Source organism: Balaenoptera physalus, assembly GCF_965194825.1.
Source record: "Balaenoptera physalus genome assembly, contig: HAP1_SCAFFOLD_677, whole genome shotgun sequence".
Classification (NCBI taxonomy): Eukaryota; Metazoa; Chordata; class Mammalia; order Artiodactyla; family Balaenopteridae; genus Balaenoptera; species Balaenoptera physalus.
The window spans coordinates 340,854-364,864 of record NW_028126081.1 but is presented as its reverse complement, the minus strand read 5'-3'; the positions used below and the strand labels follow the sequence as shown (position 1 = coordinate 364,864).

The window sequence follows — 24,011 nt, the reverse complement described above, 5'->3', positions numbered from 1 at the left end:
TGTTCTCTGCACACAGGGTTCCTCCATCAAACCTCAATCATGTTCCTAGGACACAGGGTTCCAGAATCAAACCAATGTCAAGTTCCCAGGCCATGGTTTTCAAGTACCAGACCACAGTCATGTTTCCAGGACACAGGGTTCCACAGTCAATCCTCAGTCATGTTGCCAGTCCACAGGTTTCTGCCATCAAACCTCAGTCATGTTCCCAGGCCATAGGGTTCCAGAATCAAGCCTCAGTCATTTTGCCAGGCCAGGGTTTTCCACCATCAAACCTCAGTCATGATCCCAGGCCAAATGTTTCGACAATGAATCCTAAGTGATTTTCCCAGGCCACAGGTTTCCAGAATCAAACCTCAGTCATATTCCCAGGACACATGGATCCAGAATCAAACCTCAGTCATGTTCGCAGGCCAAAGGTTTCAACAATCAAACCTCAGACATATTCCCAGGCCACAGGTGTCCAGAATCAAACCTCAGTCATGTTCTCAGGGAACAGGCTTTCAGAAACAAATCTCTGTCATGTTCCCAGGCAACAGGGTTCCACAATCAAACCTCAGTCATGTTCCCAGGCTACAGGGTTCCAAAATCCAACCGATGTCATGTTCCGAGGCCACAGGGTTCCACCAGCAAACCTCAGTCTTGTTCCCCGGACACAGGGTTCCAGAATCAACCCGATATCATATTCCCTGGCCACAGTCTTCCAGAATCAAACCTCAGTCTTGTTGCCAGGACATAGGGTACCACGGTCAAACCTCAGTCATATTCCCAGGCCACGGGTTTCCAGAATCAAAACGATTTCATGTTCCCAGGCAACAGGGTACCAAAATCCAAACCGATGTCATGTTCCCAGGCCACAGGATTCCACAATCTAACATCAGTCATGTTCCCAGGCCAATGGTTTCCATAATCAAATTTCAGTCATATTCCCAGTGCACATGGTTCCAGAATCAAACCTCAGTCATGTTCCCAGGCCATAGGTTTCAAAAATCAGACCTCAGTCATGCTCCCAAGAGACAGGTGTCCAGAATCAAACCTCAGTCATGTTCCCAGGGAACAGGCATCCAGAAAGAAACCTCAGTCATGTTCCCAGGCCACAGGGTTCCAGAAGCAAACCTCAGTCTTGTTCCCAGGACACAGGTTTCCACAATCAACCCGATATCATGTTCCGTGGCAAGAGTCTTCCAGGATCAAACGTCAGTCATGTTGCCAGCCCACAGGTTTCCACCAACAAACCTCAGACATGTTCCCAGGCCACAGGGTTCCAGAGTCAAACCGTTCTCATGTTCCCAGGCCACAGGATTCCAGAATCCACCGAGGTCATGTTCCCAGGCCATAGCGTTCCAGAATCAATCCTCAGTTATGTTCCCAGGCTACAGGGTTCCAAAATAAAACCTCAGTCATGTTCCCAGTCCACAGGGTTCCAGAACCAAGGCTCAGTCAGGATCCCAGGGCACAGTATTCCACTATCTAAACAGATGTCATGTTTCCAGGCCACAGTTTTCCAGAATCACGCTTCAGTCATGTTCCCAGGCCACAGGGATCCAGAATCAAAACTCACTCTTGTTGCCAGGCCATAGGGTACCACCATCAAACCTCAGTCATATACCCAGGCCACAGGTTTCCAGAATCAAACCGATTTCATGTTCCCAGGCAACAGGGTACCAGGATCCAAACCGATGTCATGTTCCAAGGCCACATGTTTCCACAATGAAACCTCAGTCATGTTCCCAGGCCACAGGTTTCCAGAATCAAACCTCAGTCATATTCCCAAGACACATGGTTCCAGAATCAAACCTCAGTCATATTCGCAGGCCACAGGTTTCAACAATCAAACCTCAGTCTTGTTCCTAGGACACAGGTGTCCAGAATCAAATCTGTCATGTTCCCAGGCCACAGGGTTCCACAATCAAACCTCATTCATGTTCCCAGGCGACAGGGTTCCAGAATCAAGCCTCAGTCATGTTGCCAGTCCACAGGTTTCTGCAATCAAACCTCAGTCAAGTTCTCAGGCCACAGGGTTCCAGAATCAAGCCTTAGTCATTTTGCCAGGCCAGAGTGTTCCGCCATCAAACCACACACATGATTCCAGGACACATGTTTCCACAATGAAACCTCAGTCATTTTCCCAGGCCACAGGTTTCCAGAATCAAACCTCAGTCATATTCCCAGGACACATGGTTCCAGAATCAAACCTCAGTCATGTTCGCAGGCCACAGGTTTCAACAATCAAACCTCAGTCATGTTCCCAGGACACAGGTGTGCAGAATCAAAACTCAGTAATGTTCCCAGGGAACAGGGTTCCAGAATCAAACCTCAGTCATGTTCCCAGGCCATAGGTTTCAAAAATCAGACCTCAGTCATGCTCCCAAGAGACAGGTGTCCAGAATCAAACCTCAGTCATGTTCCCAGGGAACAGGCATCCAGAAAGAAACCTCAGTCATGTTCCCAGGCCACAGGGTTCCAGAAGGAAACCTCAGTCTTGTTCCCAGGACACAGGTTTCCACAATCAACCCGATATCATGTTCCGTGGCAAGAGTCTTCCAGGATCAAACGTCAGTCATGTTGCCAGGCCACAAGTTTCCACCATCAAACCTCAGACATGTTCCCAGGCCACAGGGTTAAAGAATCAAACCGTTCTCATGTTTCCAGGCCACAGGGTTCCAGAATCTACCGATGTCATGTTCCCAGGCCACAGGATTCCACAATCTAACATCAGTCATGTTCCCAGGCCAATGGTTTCCAGAATCAAACCTCAGTCATATTCCCAGGACACATGGTTCCAGAATCAAACCTCAGTCATGTTCCCAGGGAACAGGCTTCCAGAAACAAACCTCAGTCATATTCCCAGGCCACAGGGTTCCAGAATCCAACCGATGTCATGTTCCCAGCCCACAGGCGTCCAGAAGCAAACCTCAGTCTTGTTCCCAGGACACAGGGTTCCAGAATCAAACCGATATCATGTTCCTTGGCCACAGTCTTCCAGAATCAAACCTCAGTCATGTTACCAGGCCACAGGTTTCCACCATCAAACCGCAGACATGTTCCAAAGGCCACAGGTTTCCAGAATCAAACCGTTCTCATGTTCCCAGGACACAGGGTTCCACCATCAAGCCTCAGTCATGTTCCCAGGCCTGAGTGTTCCACAATCAAACCTAAGTCATCTTGCCAGGCCATAGGGTACCACCATCAAACCTCAGTCATATTTCCAGGCCACAGGTTTCCAGAATCAAACCGATTTCATATTCCCAGGCAACAGGGTACCAGAATCCAAACCGATGTCATGTTCCCAGGCCACAGTATTCCACAATCTAACATCAGTCATGTTCACAGGTCAATGGTTTCCTTAATCAAACCTCAGTCATATTCCCAGGACACAGGGTTCCAGAATAAAACCTCAGTCATGTTCCCTAGTCACAGGTTTCAAAAATATATCCCAGTCATGTTCACAGCCCACAGGTTCCACAATTAAAGCTCAGTCATATTCCCAGGCCAGAGGGATCCACAATCAAACCTCAGTCCTATTGCCATGCCACGGTTTCACCATAAAGCCTCAGTCATGTTCCCAGGCCAGAGTGTTCCACAATCAAACCTAAGTCATCTTGCCAGGCAACAGGGTTCCACCATCAAACCTCAGTCCTGTTGCCAGGCCACAGGGTTCCACCATCAAGCCTCAGTCATGTTCCCTGCACACAGGGTTCCTCCATCAAACCTCAATCATGTTCCTAGGACACAGGGTTCCAGAATCAAACCAATGTCAAGTTCCCAGGCCATGGTTTTCAAGTACCAGACCACAGTCATGTTTCCAGGACACAGGGTTCCACAGTCAATCCTCAGTCATGTTGCCAGTCCACAGGTTTCTGCCATCAAACCTCAGTCATGTTCCCAGGCCATAGGGTTCCAGAATCAAGCCTCAGTCATTTTGCCAGGCCAGGGTTTTCCACCATCAAACCTCAGTCATGATCCCAGGCCAAATGTTTCGACAATGAATCCTAAGTGATTTTCCCAGGCCACAGGTTTCCAGAATCAAACCTCAGTCATATTCCCAGGACACATGGATCCAGAATCAAACCTCAGTCATGTTCGCAGGCCAAAGGTTTCAACAATCAAACCTCAGACATATTCCCAGGCCACAGGTGTCCAGAATCAAACCTCAGTCATGTTCTCAGGGAACAGGCTTCCAGAAACAAATCTCTGTCATGTTCCCAGGCAACAGGGTTCCACAATCAAACCTCAGTCATGTTCCCAGGCTACAGGGTTCCAAAATCCAACCGATGTCATGTTCCGAGGCCACAGGGTTCCACCAGCAAACCTCAGTCTTGTTCCCAGGATACAGGTTTCCAGAATCAACCCAATATCATGTTCCCTGGCCACAGTCTTCCAGACTCAAACCTCAGTCATGTTGCCAGCCCACAGGTTTCCACCAACAAACCTCAGACATGTTCCCAGGCCACAGGGTTCCAGAGTCAAACCGTTCTCATGTTCCCAGGCCACAGGATTCCAGAATCCACCGAGGTCATGTTCCCAGGCCATAGCGTTCCAGAATCAATCCTCAGTTATGTTCCCAGGCTACAGGGTTCCAAAATAAAACCTCAGTCATGTTCCCAGTCCACAGGGTTCCAGAGCCAAGGCTCAGTCAGGATCCCAGGGCACAGTATTCCACTATCTAAACAGATGTCATGTTTCCAGGCCACAGTTTTCCAGAATCACGCCTCAGTCATGTTCCCAGGCCACAGGGATCCAGAATCAAAACTCACTCTTGTTGCCAGGCCATAGGGTACCACCATCAAACCTCAGTCATATACCCAGGCCACAGGTTTCCAGAATCAAACCGATTTCATGTTCCCAGGCAACAGGGTACCAGGATCCAAACTGATGTCATGTTCCAAGGCCACAGGATTCCACAATCTAACATCAGTCATGTTCCCAGGCCAATGGTTTCCAGAATCAAACCTCAGTCATATTCCCAAGACACATGGTTCCAGAATCAAACCTCAGTCATATTCGCAGGCCACAGGTTTCAACAATCAAACCTCAGTCTTGTTCCTAGGACACAGGTGTCCAGAATCAAATCTCTGTCATGTTCCCAGGCCACAGGGTTCCACAATCAAACCTCATTCATGTTCCCAGGCGACAGGGTTCCAGAATCAAGCCTCAGTCATGGTGCCAGTCCACAGGTTTCTGCAATCAAACCTCAGTCAAGTTCTCAGGCCACAGGGTTCCAGAATCAAGCCTTAGTCATTTTGCCAGGCCAGAGTGTTCCGCCATCAAACCACACACATGATTCCAGGACACATGTTTCCACAATGAAACCTCAGTCATTTTCCCAGGCCACAGGTTTCCAGAATCAAACCTCAGTCATATTCCCAGGACACATGGTTCCAGAATCAAACCTCAGTCATGTTCGCAGGCCACAGGTTTCAACAATCAAACCTCAGTCATGTTCCCAGGACACAGGTGTGCAGAATCAAAACTCAGTCATGTTCCCAGGGAACAGCGTTCCAGAAGCAAACCTCAGTCTTGTTCCCCGGACACAGGGTTCCAGAATCAACCCGATATCATATTCCCTGGCCACAGTCTTCCAGAATCAAACCTCAGTCTTGTTGCCAGGACATAGGGTACCACGGTCAAACCTCAGTCATATTCCCAGGCCACGGGTTTCCAGAATCAAAACGATTTCATGTTCCCAGGCAACAGGGTACCAAAATCCAAACCGATGTCATGTTCCCAGGCCACAGGATTCCACAATCTAACATCAGTCATGTTCCCAGGCCAATGGTTTCCATAATCAAATTTCAGTCATATTCCCAGTGCACATGGTTCCAGAATCAAACCTCAGTCATGTTCCCAGGCCATAGGTTTCAAAAATCAGACCTCAGTCATGCTCCCAAGAGACAGGTGTCCAGAATCAAACCTCAGTCATGTTCCCAGGGAACAGGCATCCAGAAAGAAACCTCAGTCATGTTCCCAGGCCACAGGGTTCCAGAAGCAAACCTCAGTCTTGTTCCCAGGACACAGGTTTCCACAATCAACCCGATATCATGTTCCGTGGCAAGAGTCTTCCAGGATCAAACGTCAGTCATGTTGCCAGCCCACAGGTTTCCACCAACAAACCTCAGACATGTTCCCAGGCCACAGGGTTCCAGAGTCAAACCGTTCTCATGTTCCCAGGCCACAGGATTCCAGAATCCACCGAGGTCATGTTCCCAGGCCATAGCGTTCCAGAATCAATCCTCAGTTATGTTCCCAGGCTACAGGGTTCCAAAATAAAACCTCAGTCATGTTCCCAGTCCACAGGGTTCCAGAACCAAGGCTCAGTCAGGATCCCAGGGCACAGTATTCCACTATCTAAACAGATGTCATGTTTCCAGGCCACAGTTTTCCAGAATCACGCTTCAGTCATGTTCCCAGGCCACAGGGATCCAGAATCAAAACTCACTCTTGTTGCCAGGCCATAGGGTACCACCATCAAACCTCAGTCATATACCCAGGCCACAGGTTTCCAGAATCAAACCGATTTCATGTTCCCAGGCAACAGGGTACCAGGATCCAAACCGATGTCATGTTCCAAGGCCACAGGATTCCACAATCTAACATCAGTCATGTTCCCAGGCCAATGGTTTCCAGAATCAAACCTCAGTCATATTCCCAAGACACATGGTTCCAGAATCAAACCTCAGTCATATTCGCAGGCCACAGGTTTCAACAATCAAACCTCAGTCTTGTTCCTAGGACACAGGTGTCCAGAATCAAATCTCTGTCATGTTCCCAGGCCACAGGGTTCCACAATCAAACCTCATTCATGTTCCCAGGCGACAGGGTTCCAGAATCAAGCCTCAGTCATGGTGCCAGTCCACAGGTTTCTGCAATCAAACCTCAGTCAAGTTCTCAGGCCACAGGGTTCCAGAATCAAGCCTTAGTCATTTTGCCAGGCCAGAGTGTTCTGCCATCAAACCACACACATGATTCCAGGACACATGTTTCCACAATGAAACCTCAGTCATTTTCCCAGGCCACAGGTTTCCAGAATCAAACCTCAGTCATATTCCCAGGACACATGGTTCCAGAATCAAACCTCAGTCATGTTCGCAGGCCACAGGTTTCAACAATCAAACCTCAGTCATGTTCCCAGGACACAGGTGTGCAGAATCAAAACTCAATCATATTCCCAGGGAACAGCGTTCCAGAAGCAAACCTCAGTCTTGTTCCCCGGACACAGGGTTCCAGAATCAACCCGATATCATATTCCCTGGCCACAGTCTTCCAGAATCAAACCTCAGTCTTGTTGCCAGGACATAGGTTACCACGGTCAAACCTCAGTCATATTCCCAGGCCACGGGTTTCCAGAATCAAAACAATTTCATGTTCCCAGGCAACAGGGTACCAAAATCCAAACCAATGTCATGTTCCCAGGCCACAGGATTCCACAATCTAACATCAGTCATGTTCCCAGGCCAATGGTTTCCATAATCAAATTTCAGTCATATTCCCATTGCACATGGTTCCAGAATCAAACCTCAGTCATGTTCCCAGGCCATAGGTTTCAAAAATCAGACCTCAGTCATGCTGCCAAGAGACAGGTGTCCAGAATCAAACCTCAGTCATGTTCCCAGGGAACAGGCATCCAGAAAGAAACCTCAGTCATGTTCCCAGGCCACAGGGTTCCAGAAGCAAACCTCAGTCTTGTTCCCAGGACACAGGTTTCCACAATCAACCCGATATCATGTTCCGTGGCAAGAGTCTTCCAGGATCAAACGTCAGTCATGTTGCCAGGCCACAAGTTTCCACCATCAAACCTCAGACATGTTCCCAGGCCACAGGGTTAAAGAATCAAACCGTTCTCATGTTTCCAGGCCACAGGGTTCCAGAATCCACCGATGTCATGTTCCCAGGCCACAGGATTCCACAATCTAACATCAGTCATGTTCCCAGGCCAATGGTTTCCAGAATCAAACCTCAGTCATATTCCCAGGACACATGGTTCCAGAATCAAACCTCAGTCATGTTCCCAGGGAACAGGCTTCCAGAAACAAACCTCAGTCATGTTCCCAGGCCACAGGGTTCCAGAATCCAACCGATGTCATGTTCCCAGCCCACAGGCGTCCAGAAGCAAACCTCAGTCTTGTTCCCAGGACACAGGGTTCCAGAATCAAACCGATATCATGTTCCTTGGCCACAGTCTTCCAGACTCAAACCTCAGTCATCTTACCAGGCCACAGGTTTCCACCATCAAACCGCAGACATATTCCAAAGGCCACAGGTTTCCAGAATCAAACCGTTATGTTCCCAGGACACAGGGTTCCACCATCAAGCCTCAGTCATGTTCCCAGGCCTGAGTGTTCCACAATCAAACCTAAGTCATCTTGCCAGGCCATAGGGTACCACCATCAAACCTCAGTCATATTTCCAGGCCACAGGTTTCCAGAATCAAACCGATTTCATATTCCCAGGCAACAGGGTACCAGAATCCAAACCGATGTCATGTTCCCAGGCCACAGTATTCCACAATCTAACATCAGTCATGTTCACAGGTCAATGGTTTCCATAATCAAACCTCAGTCATATTCCCAGGACACAGGGTTCCAGAATAAAACCTCAGTCATGTTCCCTAGACACAGGTTTCAAAAATATATCCCAGTCATGTTCACAGCCCACAGGTTCCACAATTAAAGCTCAGTCATATTCCCAGGCCAGAGGGATCCACAATCAAACCTCAGTCCTATTGCCATGCCACGGTTTCACCATAAAGCCTCAGTCATGTTCCCAGGCCAGAGTGTTCCACAATCAAACCTCAGTCCTGTTGCCAGGCAACAGGGTTCCACCATCAAACCTCAGTCCTGTTGCCAGGCCACAGGGTTCCACCATCAAGCCTCAGTCATGTTCCCTGCACACAGGGTTCCTCCATCAAACCTCAATCATGTTCCTAGGACACAGGGTTCCAGAATCAAACCAATGTCAAGTTCCCAGGCCATGGTTTTCAAGTACCAGACCACAGTCATGTTTCCAGGACACAGGGTTCCACAGTCAATCCTCAGTCATGTTGCCAGTCCACAGGTTTCTGCCATCAAACCTCAGTCATGTTCCCAGGCCATAGGGTTCCAGAATCAAGCCTCAGTCATTTTGCCAGGCCAGGGTTTTCCACCATCAAACCTCAGTCATGATCCCAGGCCAAATGTTTCGACAATGAATCCTAAGTGATTTTCCCAGGCCACAGGTTTCCAGAATCAAACCTCAGTCATATTCCCAGGACACATGGATCCAGAATCAAACCTCAGTCATGTTCGCAGGCCAAAGGTTTCAACAATCAAACCTCAGACATATTCCCAGGCCACAGGTGTCCAGAATCAAACCTCAGTCATGTTCTCAGGGAACAGGCTTTCAGAAACAAATCTCTGTCATGTTCCCAGGCAACAGGGTTCCACAATCAAACCTCAGTCATGTTCCCAGGCTACAGGGTTCCAAAATCCAACCGATGTCATGTTCCGAGGCCACAGGGTTCCACCAGCAAACCTCAGTCTTGTTCCCCGGACACAGGGTTCCAGAATCAACCCGATATCATATTCCCTGGCCACAGTCTTCCAGAATCAAACCTCAGTCTTGTTGCCAGGACATAGGGTACCACGGTCAAACCTCAGTCATATTCCCAGGCCACGGGTTTCCAGAATCAAAACGATTTCATGTTCCCAGGCAACAGGGTACCAAAATCCAAACCGATGTCATGTTCCCAGGCCACAGGATTCCACAATCTAACATCAGTCATGTTCCCAGGCCAATGGTTTCCATAATCAAATTTCAGTCATATTCCCAGTGCACATGGTTCCAGAATCAAACCTCAGTCATGTTCCCAGGCCATAGGTTTCAAAAATCAGACCTCAGTCATGCTCCCAAGAGACAGGTGTCCAGAATCAAACCTCAGTCATGTTCCCAGGGAACAGGCATCCAGAAAGAAACCTCAGTCATGTTCCCAGGCCACAGGGTTCCAGAAGCAAACCTCAGTCTTGTTCCCAGGACACAGGTTTCCACAATCAACCCGATATCATGTTCCGTGGCAAGAGTCTTCCAGGATCAAACGTCAGTCATGTTGCCAGCCCACAGGTTTCCACCAACAAACCTCAGACATGTTCCCAGGCCACAGGGTTCCAGAGTCAAACCGTTCTCATGTTCCCAGGCCACAGGATTCCAGAATCCACCGAGGTCATGTTCCCAGGCCATAGCGTTCCAGAATCAATCCTCAGTTATGTTCCCAGGCTACAGGGTTCCAAAATAAAACCTCAGTCATGTTCCCAGTCCACAGGGTTCCAGAACCAAGGCTCAGTCAGGATCCCAGGGCACAGTATTCCACTATCTAAACAGATGTCATGTTTCCAGGCCACAGTTTTCCAGAATCACGCTTCAGTCATGTTCCCAGGCCACAGGGATCCAGAATCAAAACTCACTCTTGTTGCCAGGCCATAGGGTACCACCATCAAACCTCAGTCATATACCCAGGCCACAGGTTTCCAGAATCAAACCGATTTCATGTTCCCAGGCAACAGGGTACCAGGATCCAAACCGATGTCATGTTCCAAGGCCACAGGATTCCACAATCTAACATCAGTCATGTTCCCAGGCCAATGGTTTCCAGAATCAAACCTCAGTCATATTCCCAAGACACATGGTTCCAGAATCAAACCTCAGTCATATTCGCAGGCCACAGGTTTCAACAATCAAACCTCAGTCTTGTTCCTAGGACACAGGTGTCCAGAATCAAATCTCTGTCATGTTCCCAGGCCACAGGGTTCCACAATCAAACCTCATTCATGTTCCCAGGCGACAGGGTTCCAGAATCAAGCCTCAGTCATGGTGCCAGTCCACAGGTTTCTGCAATCAAACCTCAGTCAAGTTCTCAGGCCACAGGGTTCCAGAATCAAGCCTTAGTCATTTTGCCAGGCCAGAGTGTTCTGCCATCAAACCACACACATGATTCCAGGACACATGTTTCCACAATGAAACCTCAGTCATTTTCCCAGGCCACAGGTTTCCAGAATCAAACCTCAGTCATATTCCCAGGACACATGGTTCCAGAATCAAACCTCAGTCATGTTCGCAGGCCACAGGTTTCAACAATCAAACCTCAGTCATGTTCCCAGGACACAGGTGTGCAGAATCAAAACTCAATCATGTTCCCAGGGAACAGCGTTCCAGAAGCAAACCTCAGTCTTGTTCCCCGGACACAGGGTTCCAGAATCAACCCGATATCATATTCCCTGGCCACAGTCTTCCAGAATCAAACCTCAGTCTTGTTGCCAGGACATAGGTTACCACGGTCAAACCTCAGTCATATTCCCAGGCCACGGGTTTCCAGAATCAAAACGATTTCATGTTCCCAGGCAACAGGGTACCAAAATCCAAACCAATGTCATGTTCCCAGGCCACAGGATTCCACAATCTAACATCAGTCATGTTCCCAGGCCAATGGTTTCCATAATCAAATTTCAGTCATATTCCCAGGGCACATGGTTCCAGAATCAAACCTCAGTCATGTTCCCAGGCCATAGGTTTCAAAAATCAGACCTCAGTCATGCTGCCAAGAGACAGGTGTCCAGAATCAAACCTCAGTCATGTTCCCAGGGAACAGGCATCCAGAAAGAAACCTCAGTCATGTTCCCAGGCCACAGGGTTCCAGAAGCAAACCTCAGTCTTGTTCCCAGGACACAGGTTTCCACAATCAACCCGATATCATGTTCCGTGGCAAGAGTCTTCCAGGATCAAACGTCAGTCATGTTGCCAGGCCACAAGTTTCCACCATCAAACCTCAGACATGTTCCCAGGCCACAGGGTTAAAGAATCAAACCGTTCTCATGTTTCCAGGCCACAGGGTTCCAGAATCCACCGATGTCATGTTCCCAGGCCACAGGATTCCACAATCTAACATCAGTCATGTTCCCAGGCCAATGGTTTCCAGAATCAAACCTCAGTCATATTCCCAGGACACATGGTTCCAGAATCAAACCTCAGTCATGTTCCCAGGGAACAGGCTTCCAGAAACAAACCTCAGTCATGTTCCCAGGCCACAGGGTTCCAGAATCCAACCGATGTCATGTTCCCAGCCCACAGGCGTCCAGAAGCAAACCTCAGTCTTGTTCCCAGGACACAGGGTTCCAGAATCAAACCGATATCATGTTCCTTGGCCACAGTCTTCCAGACTCAAACCTCAGTCATCTTACCAGGCCACAGGTTTCCACCATCAAACCGCAGACATATTCCAAAGGCCACAGGTTTCCAGAATCAAACCGTTATGTTCCCAGGACACAGGGTTCCACCATCAAGCCTCAGTCATGTTCCCAGGCCTGAGTGTTCCACAATCAAACCTAAGTCATCTTGCCAGGCCATAGGGTACCACCATCAAACCTCAGTCATATTTCCAGGCCACAGGTTTCCAGAATCAAACCGATTTCATATTCCCAGGCAACAGGGTACCAGAATCCAAACCGATGTCATGTTCCCAGGCCACAGTATTCCACAATCTAACATCAGTCATGTTCACAGGTCAATGGTTTCCATAATCAAACCTCAGTCATATTCCCAGGACACAGGGTTCCAGAATAAAACCTCAGTCATGTTCCCTAGACACAGGTTTCAAAAATATATCCCAGTCATGTTCACAGCCCACAGGTTCCACAATTAAAGCTCAGTCATATTCCCAGGCCAGAGGGATCCACAATCAAACCTCAGTCCTATTGCCATGCCACGGTTTCACCATAAAGCCTCAGTCATGTTCCCAGGCCAGAGTGTTCCACAATCAAACCTAAGTCATCTTGCCAGGCAACAGGGTTCCACCATCAAACCTCAGTCCTGTTGCCAGGCCACAGGGTTCCACCATCAAGCCTCAGTCATGTTCCCTGCACACAGGGTTCCTCCATCAAACCTCAATCATGTTCCTAGGACACAGGGTTCCAGAATCAAACCAATGTCAAGTTCCCAGGCCATGGTTTTCAAGTACCAGACCACAGTCATGTTTCCAGGACACAGGGTTCCACAGTCAATCCTCAGTCATGTTGCCAGTCCACAGGTTTCTGCCATCAAACCTCAGTCATGTTCCCAGGCCATAGGGTTCCAGAATCAAGCCTCAGTCATTTTGCCAGGCCAGGGTTTTCCACCATCAAACCTCAGTCATGATCCCAGGCCAAATGTTTCGACAATGAATCCTAAGTGATTTTCCCAGGCCACAGGTTTCCAGAATCAAACCTCAGTCATATTCCCAGGACACATGGATCCAGAATCAAACCTCAGTCATGTTCGCAGGCCAAAGGTTTCAACAATCAAACCTCAGACATATTCCCAGGCCACAGGTGTCCAGAATCAAACCTCAGTCATGTTCTCAGGGAACAGGCTTCCAGAAACAAATCTCTGTCATGTTCCCAGGCAACAGGGTTCCACAATCAAACCTCAGTCATGTTCCCAGGCTACAGGGTTCCAAAATCCAACCGATGTCATGTTCCGAGGCCACAGGGTTCCACCAGCAAACCTCAGTCTTGTTCCCAGGATACAGGTTTCCAGAATCAACCCAATATCATGTTCCCTGGCCACAGTCTTCCAGACTCAAACCTCAGTCATGTTGCCAGCCCACAGGTTTCCACCAACAAACCTCAGACATGTTCCCAGGCCACAGGGTTCCAGAGTCAAACCGTTCTCATGTTCCCAGGCCACAGGATTCCAGAATCCACCGAGGTCATGTTCCCAGGCCATAGCGTTCCAGAATCAATCCTCAGTTATGTTCCCAGGCTACAGGGTTCCAAAATAAAACCTCAGTCATGTTCCCAGTCCACAGGGTTCCAGAGCCAAGGCTCAGTCAGGATCCCAGGGCACAGTATTCCACTATCTAAACAGATGTCATGTTTCCAGGCCACAGTTTTCCAGAATCACGCCTCAGTCATGTTCCCAGGCCACAGGGATCCAGAATCAAAACTCACTCTTGTTGCCAGGCCATAGGGTACCACCATCAAACCTCAGTCATATACCCAGGCCACAGGTTTCCAGAATCAAACCGATTTCATGTTCCCAGGCAACAGGGTACCAGGATCCAAACTGATGTCATGTTCCAAGGCCACAGGATTCCACAATCTAACATCAGTCATGTTCCCAGGCCAATGGTTTCCAGAATCAAACCTCAGTCATATTCCCAAGACACATGGTTCCAGAATCAAACCTCAGTCATATTCGCAGGCCACAGGTTTCAACAATCAAACCTCAGTCTTGTTCCTAGGACACAGGTGTCCAGAATCAAATCTCTGTCATGTTCCCAGGCCACAGGGTTCCACAATCAAACCTCATTCATGTTCCCAGGCGACAGGGTTCCAGAATCAAGCCTCAGTCATGGTGCCAGTCCACAGGTTTCTGCAATCAAACCTCAGTCAAGTTCTCAGGCCACAGGGTTCCAGAATCAAGCCTTAGTCATTTTGCCAGGCCAGAGTGTTCCGCCATCAAACCACACACATGATTCCAGGACACACGTTTCCACAATGAAACCTCAGTCATTTTCCCAGGCCACAGGTTTCCAGAATCAAACCTCAGTCATATTCCCAGGACACATGGTTCCAGAATCAAACCTCAGTCATGTTCGCAGGCCACAGGTTTCAACAATCAAACCTCAGTCATGTTCCCAGGACACAGGTGTGCAGAATCAAAACTCAGTCATGTTCCCAGGGAACAGCGTTCCAGAAGCAAACCTCAGTCTTGTTCCCCGGACACAGGGTTCCAGAATCAACCCGATATCATATTCCCTGGCCACAGTCTTCCAGAATCAAACCTCAGTCTTGTTGCCAGGACATAGGGTACCACGGTCAAACCTCAGTCATATTCCCAGGCCACGGGTTTCCAGAATCAAAACGATTTCATGTTCCCAGGCAACAGGGTACCAAAATCCAAACCGATGTCATGTTCCCAGGCCACAGGATTCCACAATCTAACATCAGTCATGTTCCCAGGCCAATGGTTTCCATAATCAAATTTCAGTCATATTCCCAGTGCACATGGTTCCAGAATCAAACCTCAGTCATGTTCCCAGGCCATAGGTTTCAAAAATCAGACCTCAGTCATGCTCCCAAGAGACAGGTGTCCAGAATCAAACCTCAGTCATGTTCCCAGGGAACAGGCATCCAGAAAGAAACCTCAGTCATGTTCCCAGGCCACAGGGTTCCAGAAGCAAACCTCAGTCTTGTTCCCAGGACACAGGTTTCCACAATCAACCCGATATCATGTTCCGTGGCAAGAGTCTTCCAGGATCAAACGTCAGTCATGTTGCCAGCCCACAGGTTTCCACCAACAAACCTCAGACATGTTCCCAGGCCACAGGGTTCCAGAGTCAAACCGTTCTCATGTTCCCAGGCCACAGGATTCCAGAATCCACCGAGGTCATGTTCCCAGGCCATAGCGTTCCAGAATCAATCCTCAGTTATGTTCCCAGGCTACAGGGTTCCAAAATAAAACCTCAGTCATGTTCCCAGTCCACAGGGTTCCAGAACCAAGGCTCAGTCAGGATCCCAGGGCACAGTATTCCACTATCTAAACAGATGTCATGTTTCCAGGCCACAGTTTTCCAGAATCACGCTTCAGTCATGTTCCCAGGCCACAGGGATCCAGAATCAAAACTCACTCTTGTTGCCAGGCCATAGGGTACCACCATCAAACCTCAGTCATATACCCAGGCCACAGGTTTCCAGAATCAAACCGATTTCATGTTCCCAGGCAACAGGGTACCAGGATCCAAACCGATGTCATGTTCCAAGGCCACAGGATTCCACAATCTAACATCAGTCATGTTCCCAGGCCAATGGTTTCCAGAATCAAACCTCAGTCATATTCCCAAGACACATGGTTCCAGAATCAAACCTCAGTCATATTCGCAGGCCACAGGTTTCAACAATCAAACCTCAGTCTTGTTCCTAGGACACAGGTGTCCAGAATCAAATCTCTGTCATGTTCCCAGGCCACAGGGTTCCACAATCAAACCTCATTCATGTTCCCAGGCGACAGGGTTCCAGAATCAAGCCTCAGTCATGGTGCCAGTCCACAGGTTTCTGCAATCAAACCTCAGTCAAGTTCTCAGGCCACAGGGTTCCAGAATCAAGCCTTAGTCATTTTGCCAGGCCAGAGTGTTCTGCCATCAAACCACACACATGATTCCAGGACACATGTTTCCACAATGAAACCTCAGTCATTTTCCCAGGCCACAGGTTTCCAGAATCAAACCTCAGTCATATTCCCAGGACACATGGTTCCAGAATCAAACCTCAGTCATGTTCGCAGGCCACAGGTTTCAACAATCAAACCTCAGTCATGTTCCCAGGACACAGGTGTGCAGAATCAAAACTCAATCATGTTCCCAGGGAACAGCGTTCCAGAAGCAAACCTCAGTCTTGTTCCCCGGACACAGGGTTCCAGAATCAACCCGATATCATATTCCCTGGCCACAGTCTTCCAGAATCAAACCTCAGTCTTGTTGCCAGGACATAGGTTACCACGGTCAAACCTCAGTCATATTCCCAGGCCACGGGTTTCCAGAATCAAAACGATTTCATGTTCCCAGGCAACAGGGTACCAAAATCCAAACCAATGTCATGTTCCCAGGCCACAGGATTCCACAATCTAACATCAGTCATGTTCCCAGGCCAATGGTTTCCATAATCAAATTTCAGTCATATTCCCAGGGCACATGGTTCCAGAATCAAACCTCAGTCATGTTCCCAGGCCATAGGTTTCAAAAATCAGACCTCAGTCATGCTGCCAAGAGACAGGTGTCCAGAATCAAACCTCAGTCATGTTCCCAGGGAACAGGCATCCAGAAAGAAACCTCAGTCATGTTCCCAGGCCACAGGGTTCCAGAAGCAAACCTCAGTCTTGTTCCCAGGACACAGGTTTCCACAATCAACCCGATATCATGTTCCGTGGCAAGAGTCTTCCAGGATCAAACGTCAGTCATGTTGCCAGGCCACAAGTTTCCACCATCAAACCTCAGACATGTTCCCAGGCCACAGGGTTAAAGAATCAAACCGTTCTCATGTTTCCAGGCCACAGGGTTCCAGAATCCACCGATGTCATGTTCCCAGGCCACAGGATTCCACAATCTAACATCAGTCATGTTCCCAGGCCAATGGTTTCCAGAATCAAACCTCAGTCATATTCCCAGGACACATGGTTCCAGAATCAAACCTCAGTCATGTTCCCAGGGAACAGGCTTCCAGAAACAAACCTCAGTCATGTTCCCAGGCCACAGGGTTCCAGAATCCAACCGATGTCATGTTCCCAGCCCACAGGCGTCCAGAAGCAAACCTCAGTCTTGTTCCCAGGACACAGGGTTCCAGAATCAAACCGATATCATGTTCCTTGGCCACAGTCTTCCAGACTCAAACCTCAGTCATCTTACCAGGCCACAGGTTTCCACCATCAAACCGCAGACATATTCCAAAGGCCACAGGTTTCCAGAATCAAACCGTTATGTTCCCAGGACACAGGGTTCCACCATCAAGCCTCAGTCATGTTCCCAGGCCTGAGTGTTCCACAATCAAACCTAAGTCATCTTGCCAGGCCATAGGGTACCACCATCAAACCTCAGTCATATTTCCAGGCCACAGGTTTCCAGAATCAAACCGATTTCATATTCCCAGGCAACAGGGTACCAGAATCCAAACCGATGTCATGTTCCCAGGCCACAGTATTCCACAATCTAACATCAGTCATGTTCACAGGTCAATGGTTTCCATAATCAAACCTCAGTCATATTCCCAGGACACAGGGTTCCAGAATAAAACCTCAGTCATGTTCCCTAGACACAGGTTTCAAAAATATATCCCAGTCATGTTCACAGCCCACAGGTTCCACAATTAAAGCTCAGTCATATTCCCAGGCCAGAGGGATCCACAATCAAACCTCAGTCCTATTGCCATGCCACGGTTTCACCATAAAGCCTCAGTCATGTTCCCAGGCCAGAGTGTTCCACAATCAAACCTAAGTCATCTTGCCAGGCAACAGGGTTCCACCATCAAACCTCAGTCCTGTTGCCAGGCCACAGGGTTCCACCATCAAGCCTCAGTCATGTTCCCTGCACACAGGGTTCCTCCATCAAACCTCAATCATGTTCCTAGGACACAGGGTTCCAGAATCAAACCAATGTCAAGTTCCCAGGCCATGGTTTTCAAGTACCAGACCACAGTCATGTTTCCAGGACACAGGGTTCCACAGTCAATCCTCAGTCATGTTGCCAGTCCACAGGTTTCTGCCATCAAACCTCAGTCATGTTCCCAGGCCATAGGGTTCCAGAATCAAGCCTCAGTCATTTTGCCAGGCCAGGGTTTTCCACCATCAAACCTCAGTCATGATCCCAGGCCAAATGTTTCGACAATGAATCCTAAGTGATTTTCCCAGGCCACAGGTTTCCAGAATCAAACCTCAGTCATATTCCCAGGACACATGGATCCAGAATCAAACCTCAGTCATGTTCGCAGGCCAAAGGTTTCAACAATCAAACCTCAGACATATTCCCAGGCCACAGGTGTCCAGAATCAAACCTCAGTCATGTTCTCAGGGAACAGGCTTTCAGAAACAAATCTCTGTCATGTTCCCAGGCAACAGGGTTCCACAATCAAACCTCAGTCATGTTCCCAGGCTACAGGGTTCCAAAATCCAACCGATGTCATGTTCCGAGGCCACAGGGTTCCACCAGCAAACCTCAGTCTTGTTCCCCGGACACAGGGTTCCAGAATCAACCCGATATCATATTCCCTGGCCACAGTCTTCCAGAATCAAACCTCAGTCTTGTTGCCAGGACATAGGGTACCACGGTCAAACCTCAGTCATATTCCCAGGCCACGGGTTTCCAGAATCAAAACGATTTCATGTTCCCAGGCAACAGGGTACCAAAATCCAAACCGATGTCATGTTCCCAGGCCACAGGATTCCACAATCTAACATCAGTCATGTTCCCAGGCCAATGGTTTCCATAATCAAATTTCAGTCATATTCCCAGTGCACATGGTTCCAGAATCAAACCTCAGTCATGTTCCCAGGCCATAGGTTTCAAAAATCAGACCTCAGTCATGCTCCCAAGAGACAGGTGTCCAGAATCAAACCTCAGTCATGTTCCCAGGGAACAGGCATCCAGAAAGAAACCTCAGTCATGTTCCCAGGCCACAGGGTTCCAGAAGGAAACCTCAGTCTTGTTCCCAGGACACAGGTTTCCACAATCAACCCGATATCATGTTCCGTGGCAAGAGTCTTCCAGGATCAAACGTCAGTCATGTTGCCAGCCCACAGGTTTCCACCAACAAACCTCAGACATGTTCCCAGGCCACAGGGTTCCAGAGTCAAACCGTTCTCATGTTCCCAGGCCACAGGATTCCAGAATCCACCGAGGTCATGTTCCCAGGCCATAGCGTTCCAGAATCAATCCTCAGTTATGTTCCCAGGCTACAGGGTTCCAAAATAAAACCTCAGTCATGTTCCCAGTCCACAGGGTTCCAGAACCAAGGCTCAGTCAGGATCCCAGGGCACAGTATTCCACTATCTAAACAGATGTCATGTTTCCAGGCCACAGTTTTCCAGAATCACGCTTCAGTCATGTTCCCAGGCCACAGGGATCCAGAATCAAAACTCACTCTTGTTGCCAGGCCATAGGGTACCACCATCAAACCTCAGTCATATACCCAGGCCACAGGTTTCCAGAATCAAACCGATTTCATGTTCCCAGGCAACAGGGTACCAGGATCCAAACTCATGTCATGTTCCAAGGCCACAGGATTCCACAATCTAACATCAGTCATGTTCCCAGGCCAATGGTTTCCAGAATCAAACCTCAGTCATATTCCCAAGACACATGGTTCCAGAATCAAACCTCAGTCATATTCGCAGGCCACAGGTTTCAACAATCAAACCTCAGTCTTGTTCCTAGGACACAGGTGTCCAGAATCAAATCTCTGTCATGTTCCCAGGCCACAGGGTTCCACAATCAAACCTCATTCATGTTCCCAGGCGACAGGGTTCCAGAATCAAGCCTCAGTCATGGTGCCAGTCCACAGGTTTCTGCAATCAAACCTCAGTCAAGTTCTCAGGCCACAGGGTTCCAGAATCAAGCCTTAGTCATTTTGCCAGGCCAGAGTGTTCCGCCATCAAACCACACACATGATTCCAGGACACATGTTTCCACAATGAAACCTCAGTCATTTTCCCAGGCCACAGGTTTCCAGAATCAAACCTCAGTCATATTCCCAGGACACATGGTTCCAGAATCAAACCTCAGTCATGTTCGCAGGCCACAGGTTTCAACAATCAAACCTCAGTCATGTTCCCAGGACACAGGTGTGCAGAATCAAAACTCAGTCATGTTCCCAGGGAACAGCGTTCCAGAAGCAAACCTCAGTCTTGTTCCCCGGACACAGGGTTCCAGAATCAACCCGATATCATATTCCCTGGCCACAGTCTTCCAGAATCAAACCTCAGTCATGTTGCCAAGCCACAGGTTTCCACCATCAAACCTCATACATGTTCCCAGGCCACAGGGTTACAGAATCAAACCGTTCTCATGTTCCCAGGACATAGCGTTCCAGAATACAAAGATGTCATGTTCCCAGACCACAGGGTTACAGAATCAATCCTCACTTATGTTCCAGGCTACAGGGTTCAAGAATAAAACCTCCGTCATGTTCCCAGTCCACAGTGTTCCAGAACCAAGGCTCAGTCAGGTTCCCAGGGCACAGTATTCCACTATCTAAACAGATGTCATGTTCCCAGGCCACAGTTTTCCAGAATCACGCCTCAGTCATGTTCCCAGGCCACAGGGATCCAGAATCAAAACTCACTCTTGTTGCCAGGCCATAGGGTACCACCATCAAACCTCTGTCATATACCAAGGCCACAGGTTTCCAGAATCAAACCGATTTCATGTTCCCAGGCAACAGGGTACCAGGATCCAAACCGATGTCATGTTCCAAGGCCACAGGATTCCACAATCTAACATCAGTCATGTTCCCAGGCCAATGGTTTCCAGAATCAAACCTCAGTCATATTCCCAAGACACATGGTTCCAGAATCAAACCTCAGTCATATTCGCAGGCCACAGGTTTCAACAATCAAACCTCAGTCTTGTTCCTAGGACACAGGTGTCCAGAATCAAATCTCTGTCATGTTCCCAGGCCACAGGGTTCCACAATCAAACCTCATTCATGTTCCCAGGCGACAGGGTTCCAGATTGAAGCCTCAGTCATGTTGCCAGTCCACAGGTTTCTGCAATCAAACCTCAGTCAAGTTCTCAGGCCACAGGGTTCCAGAATGAAGCCTTAGTCATTTTGCCAGGCCAGAGTGTTCCGCCACCAAACCACACACATGATTCCAGGACACATGTTTCCACAATGAAACCTCAGTCATTTTCCAAGGCCACAGGTTTCCAGAATCAAACCTCAGTCATATTCCCAGGACACATGGTTCCAGAATCAAACCTCAGTCATGTTCCCAGGACACAGGTGTGCAGAATCAAAACTCAGTCATGTTCCCAGGGAACAGGGTTCCAGAAGCAAACCTCAGTCTTGTTCCCCGGACACAGGGTTCCAGAATCAACCCGATATCATATTCCCTGGCCACAGTCTTCCAGAATCAAACATCAGTCTTGTTGCCAGGACATAGGGTACCACGGTCAAACCTCAGTCATATTCCCAGGCCACGGGTTTCCAGAATCAAAACGATTTCATGTTCCCAGGCAACAGGGTACCAAAATCCAAACCAATGTCATGTTCCCAGGCCACAGGATTCCACAATCTAACATCAGTCATGTTCCCAGGCCAATGGTTTCCAGAATCAAACCTCAGTCATATTCCCAGGACACATGGTTCCAGAATCAAACCTCAGTCATGTTCCCAGGGAACAGGCTTCCAGAAACAAACCTCAGTCATGTTCCCAGGCCACAGGGTTCCAGAATCCAACCGATGTCATGTTCCCAGCCCACAGGCGTCCAGAAGCAAACCTCAGTCTTGTTCCCAGGACACAGGGTTCCAGAATCAAACCGATATCATGTTCCTTGGCCACAGTCTTCCAGACTCAAACCTCAGTCATGTTACCAGGCCACAGGTTTCCACCATCAAACCGCAGACATGTTCCAAAGGCCACAGGTTTCCAGAATCAAACCGTTCTCATGTTCCCAGGACACAGGGTTCCACCATCAAGCCTCAGTCATGTTCCCAGGCCTGAGTGTTCCACAATCAAACCTAAGTCATCTTGCCAGGCCATAGGGTACCACCATCAAACCTCAGTCATATTTCCAGGCCACAGGTTTCCAGAATCAAACCGATTTCATATTCCCAGGCAACAGGGTACCAGAATCCAAACCGATGTCATGTTCCCAGGCCACAGTATTCCACAATCTAACATCAGTCATGTTCACAGGTCAATGGTTTCCATAATCAAACCTCAGTCATATTCCCAGGACACAGGGTTCCAGAATAAAACCTCAGTCATGTTCCCTAGTCACAGGTTTCAAAAATATATCCCAGTCATGTTCACAGCCCACAGGTTCCACAATTAAAGCTCAGTCATATTCCCAGGCCAGAGGGATCCACAATCAAACCTCAGTCCTATTGCCATGCCACGGTTTCACCATAAAGCCTCAGTCATGTTCCCAGGCCAGAGTGTTCCACAATCAAACCTAAGTCATCTTGCCAGGCAACAGGGTTCCACCATCAAACCTCAGTCCTGTTGCCAGGCCACAGGGTTCCACCATCAAGCCTCAGTCATGTTCCCTGCACACAGGGTTCCTCCATCAAACCTCAATCATGTTCCTAGGACACAGGGTTCCAGAATCAAACCAATGTCAAGTTCCCAGGCCATGGTTTTCAAGTACCAGACCACAGTCATGTTTCCAGGACACAGGGTTCCACAGTCAATCCTCAGTCATGTTGCCAGTCCACAGGTTTCTGCCATCAAACCTCAGTCATGTTCCCAGGCCATAGGGTTCCAGAATCAAGCCTCAGTCATTTTGCCAGGCCAGGGTTTTCCACCATCAAACCTCAGTCATGATCCCAGGCCAAATGTTTCGACAATGAATCCTAAGTGATTTTCCCAGGCCACAGGTTTCCAGAATCAAACCTCAGTCATATTCCCAGGACACATGGATCCAGAATCAAACCTCAGTCATGTTCGCAGGCCAAAGGTTTCAACAATCAAACCTCAGACATATTCCCAGGCCACAGGTGTCCAGAATCAAACCTCAGTCATGTTCTCAGGGAACAGGCTTCCAGAAACAAATCTCTGTCATGTTCCCAGGCAACAGGGTTCCACAATCAAACCTCAGTCATGTTCCCAGGCTACAGGGTTCCAAAATCCAACCGATGTCATGTTCCGAGGCCACAGGGTTCCACCAGCAAACCTCAGTCTTGTTCCCAGGATACAGGTTTCCAGAATCAACCCAATATCATGTTCCCTGGCCACAGTCTTCCAGACTCAAACCTCAGTCATGTTGCCAGCCCACAGGTTTCCACCAACAAACCTCAGACATGTTCCCAGGCCACAGGGTTCCAGAGTCAAACCGTTCTCATGTTCCCAGGCCACAGGATTCCAGAATCCACCGAGGTCATGTTCCCAGGCCATAGCGTTCCAGAATCAATCCTCAGTTATGTTCCCAGGCTACAGGGTTCCAAAATAAAACCTCAGTCATGTTCCCAGTCCACAGGGTTCCAGAGCCAAGGCTCAGTCAGGATCCCAGGGCACAGTATTCCACTATCTAAACAGATGTCATGTTTCCAGGCCACAGTTTTCCAGAATCACGCCTCAGTCATGTTCCCAGGCCACAGGGATCCAGAATCAAAACTCACTCTTGTTGCCAGGCCATAGGGTACCACCATCAAACCTCAGTCATATACCCAGGCCACAGGTTTCCAGAATCAAACCGATTTCATGTTCCCAGGCAACAGGGTACCAGGATCCAAACTGATGTCATGTTCCAAGGCCACAGGATTCCACAATCTAACATCAGTCATGTTCCCAGGCCAATGGTT

At 48.7% G+C, this 24,011-nt stretch overlaps 1 long non-coding RNA gene across 1 annotated transcript; it reads right to left on the bottom strand.

The window, feature by feature from the left end:
• Positions 1-2,283: 2,283 nt before the first annotated feature.
• On the bottom strand, positions 2,284-23,535 carry LOC309653610. Its single transcript, XR_014259274.1, has 3 exons — positions 23,504-23,535; positions 20,465-20,504; positions 2,284-2,312 (listed from the first exon to the last, which is right to left on the bottom strand). It is a non-coding gene; the product is annotated as an uncharacterized lncRNA (long non-coding RNA).
• Positions 23,536-24,011: the final 476 nt, after the last annotated feature.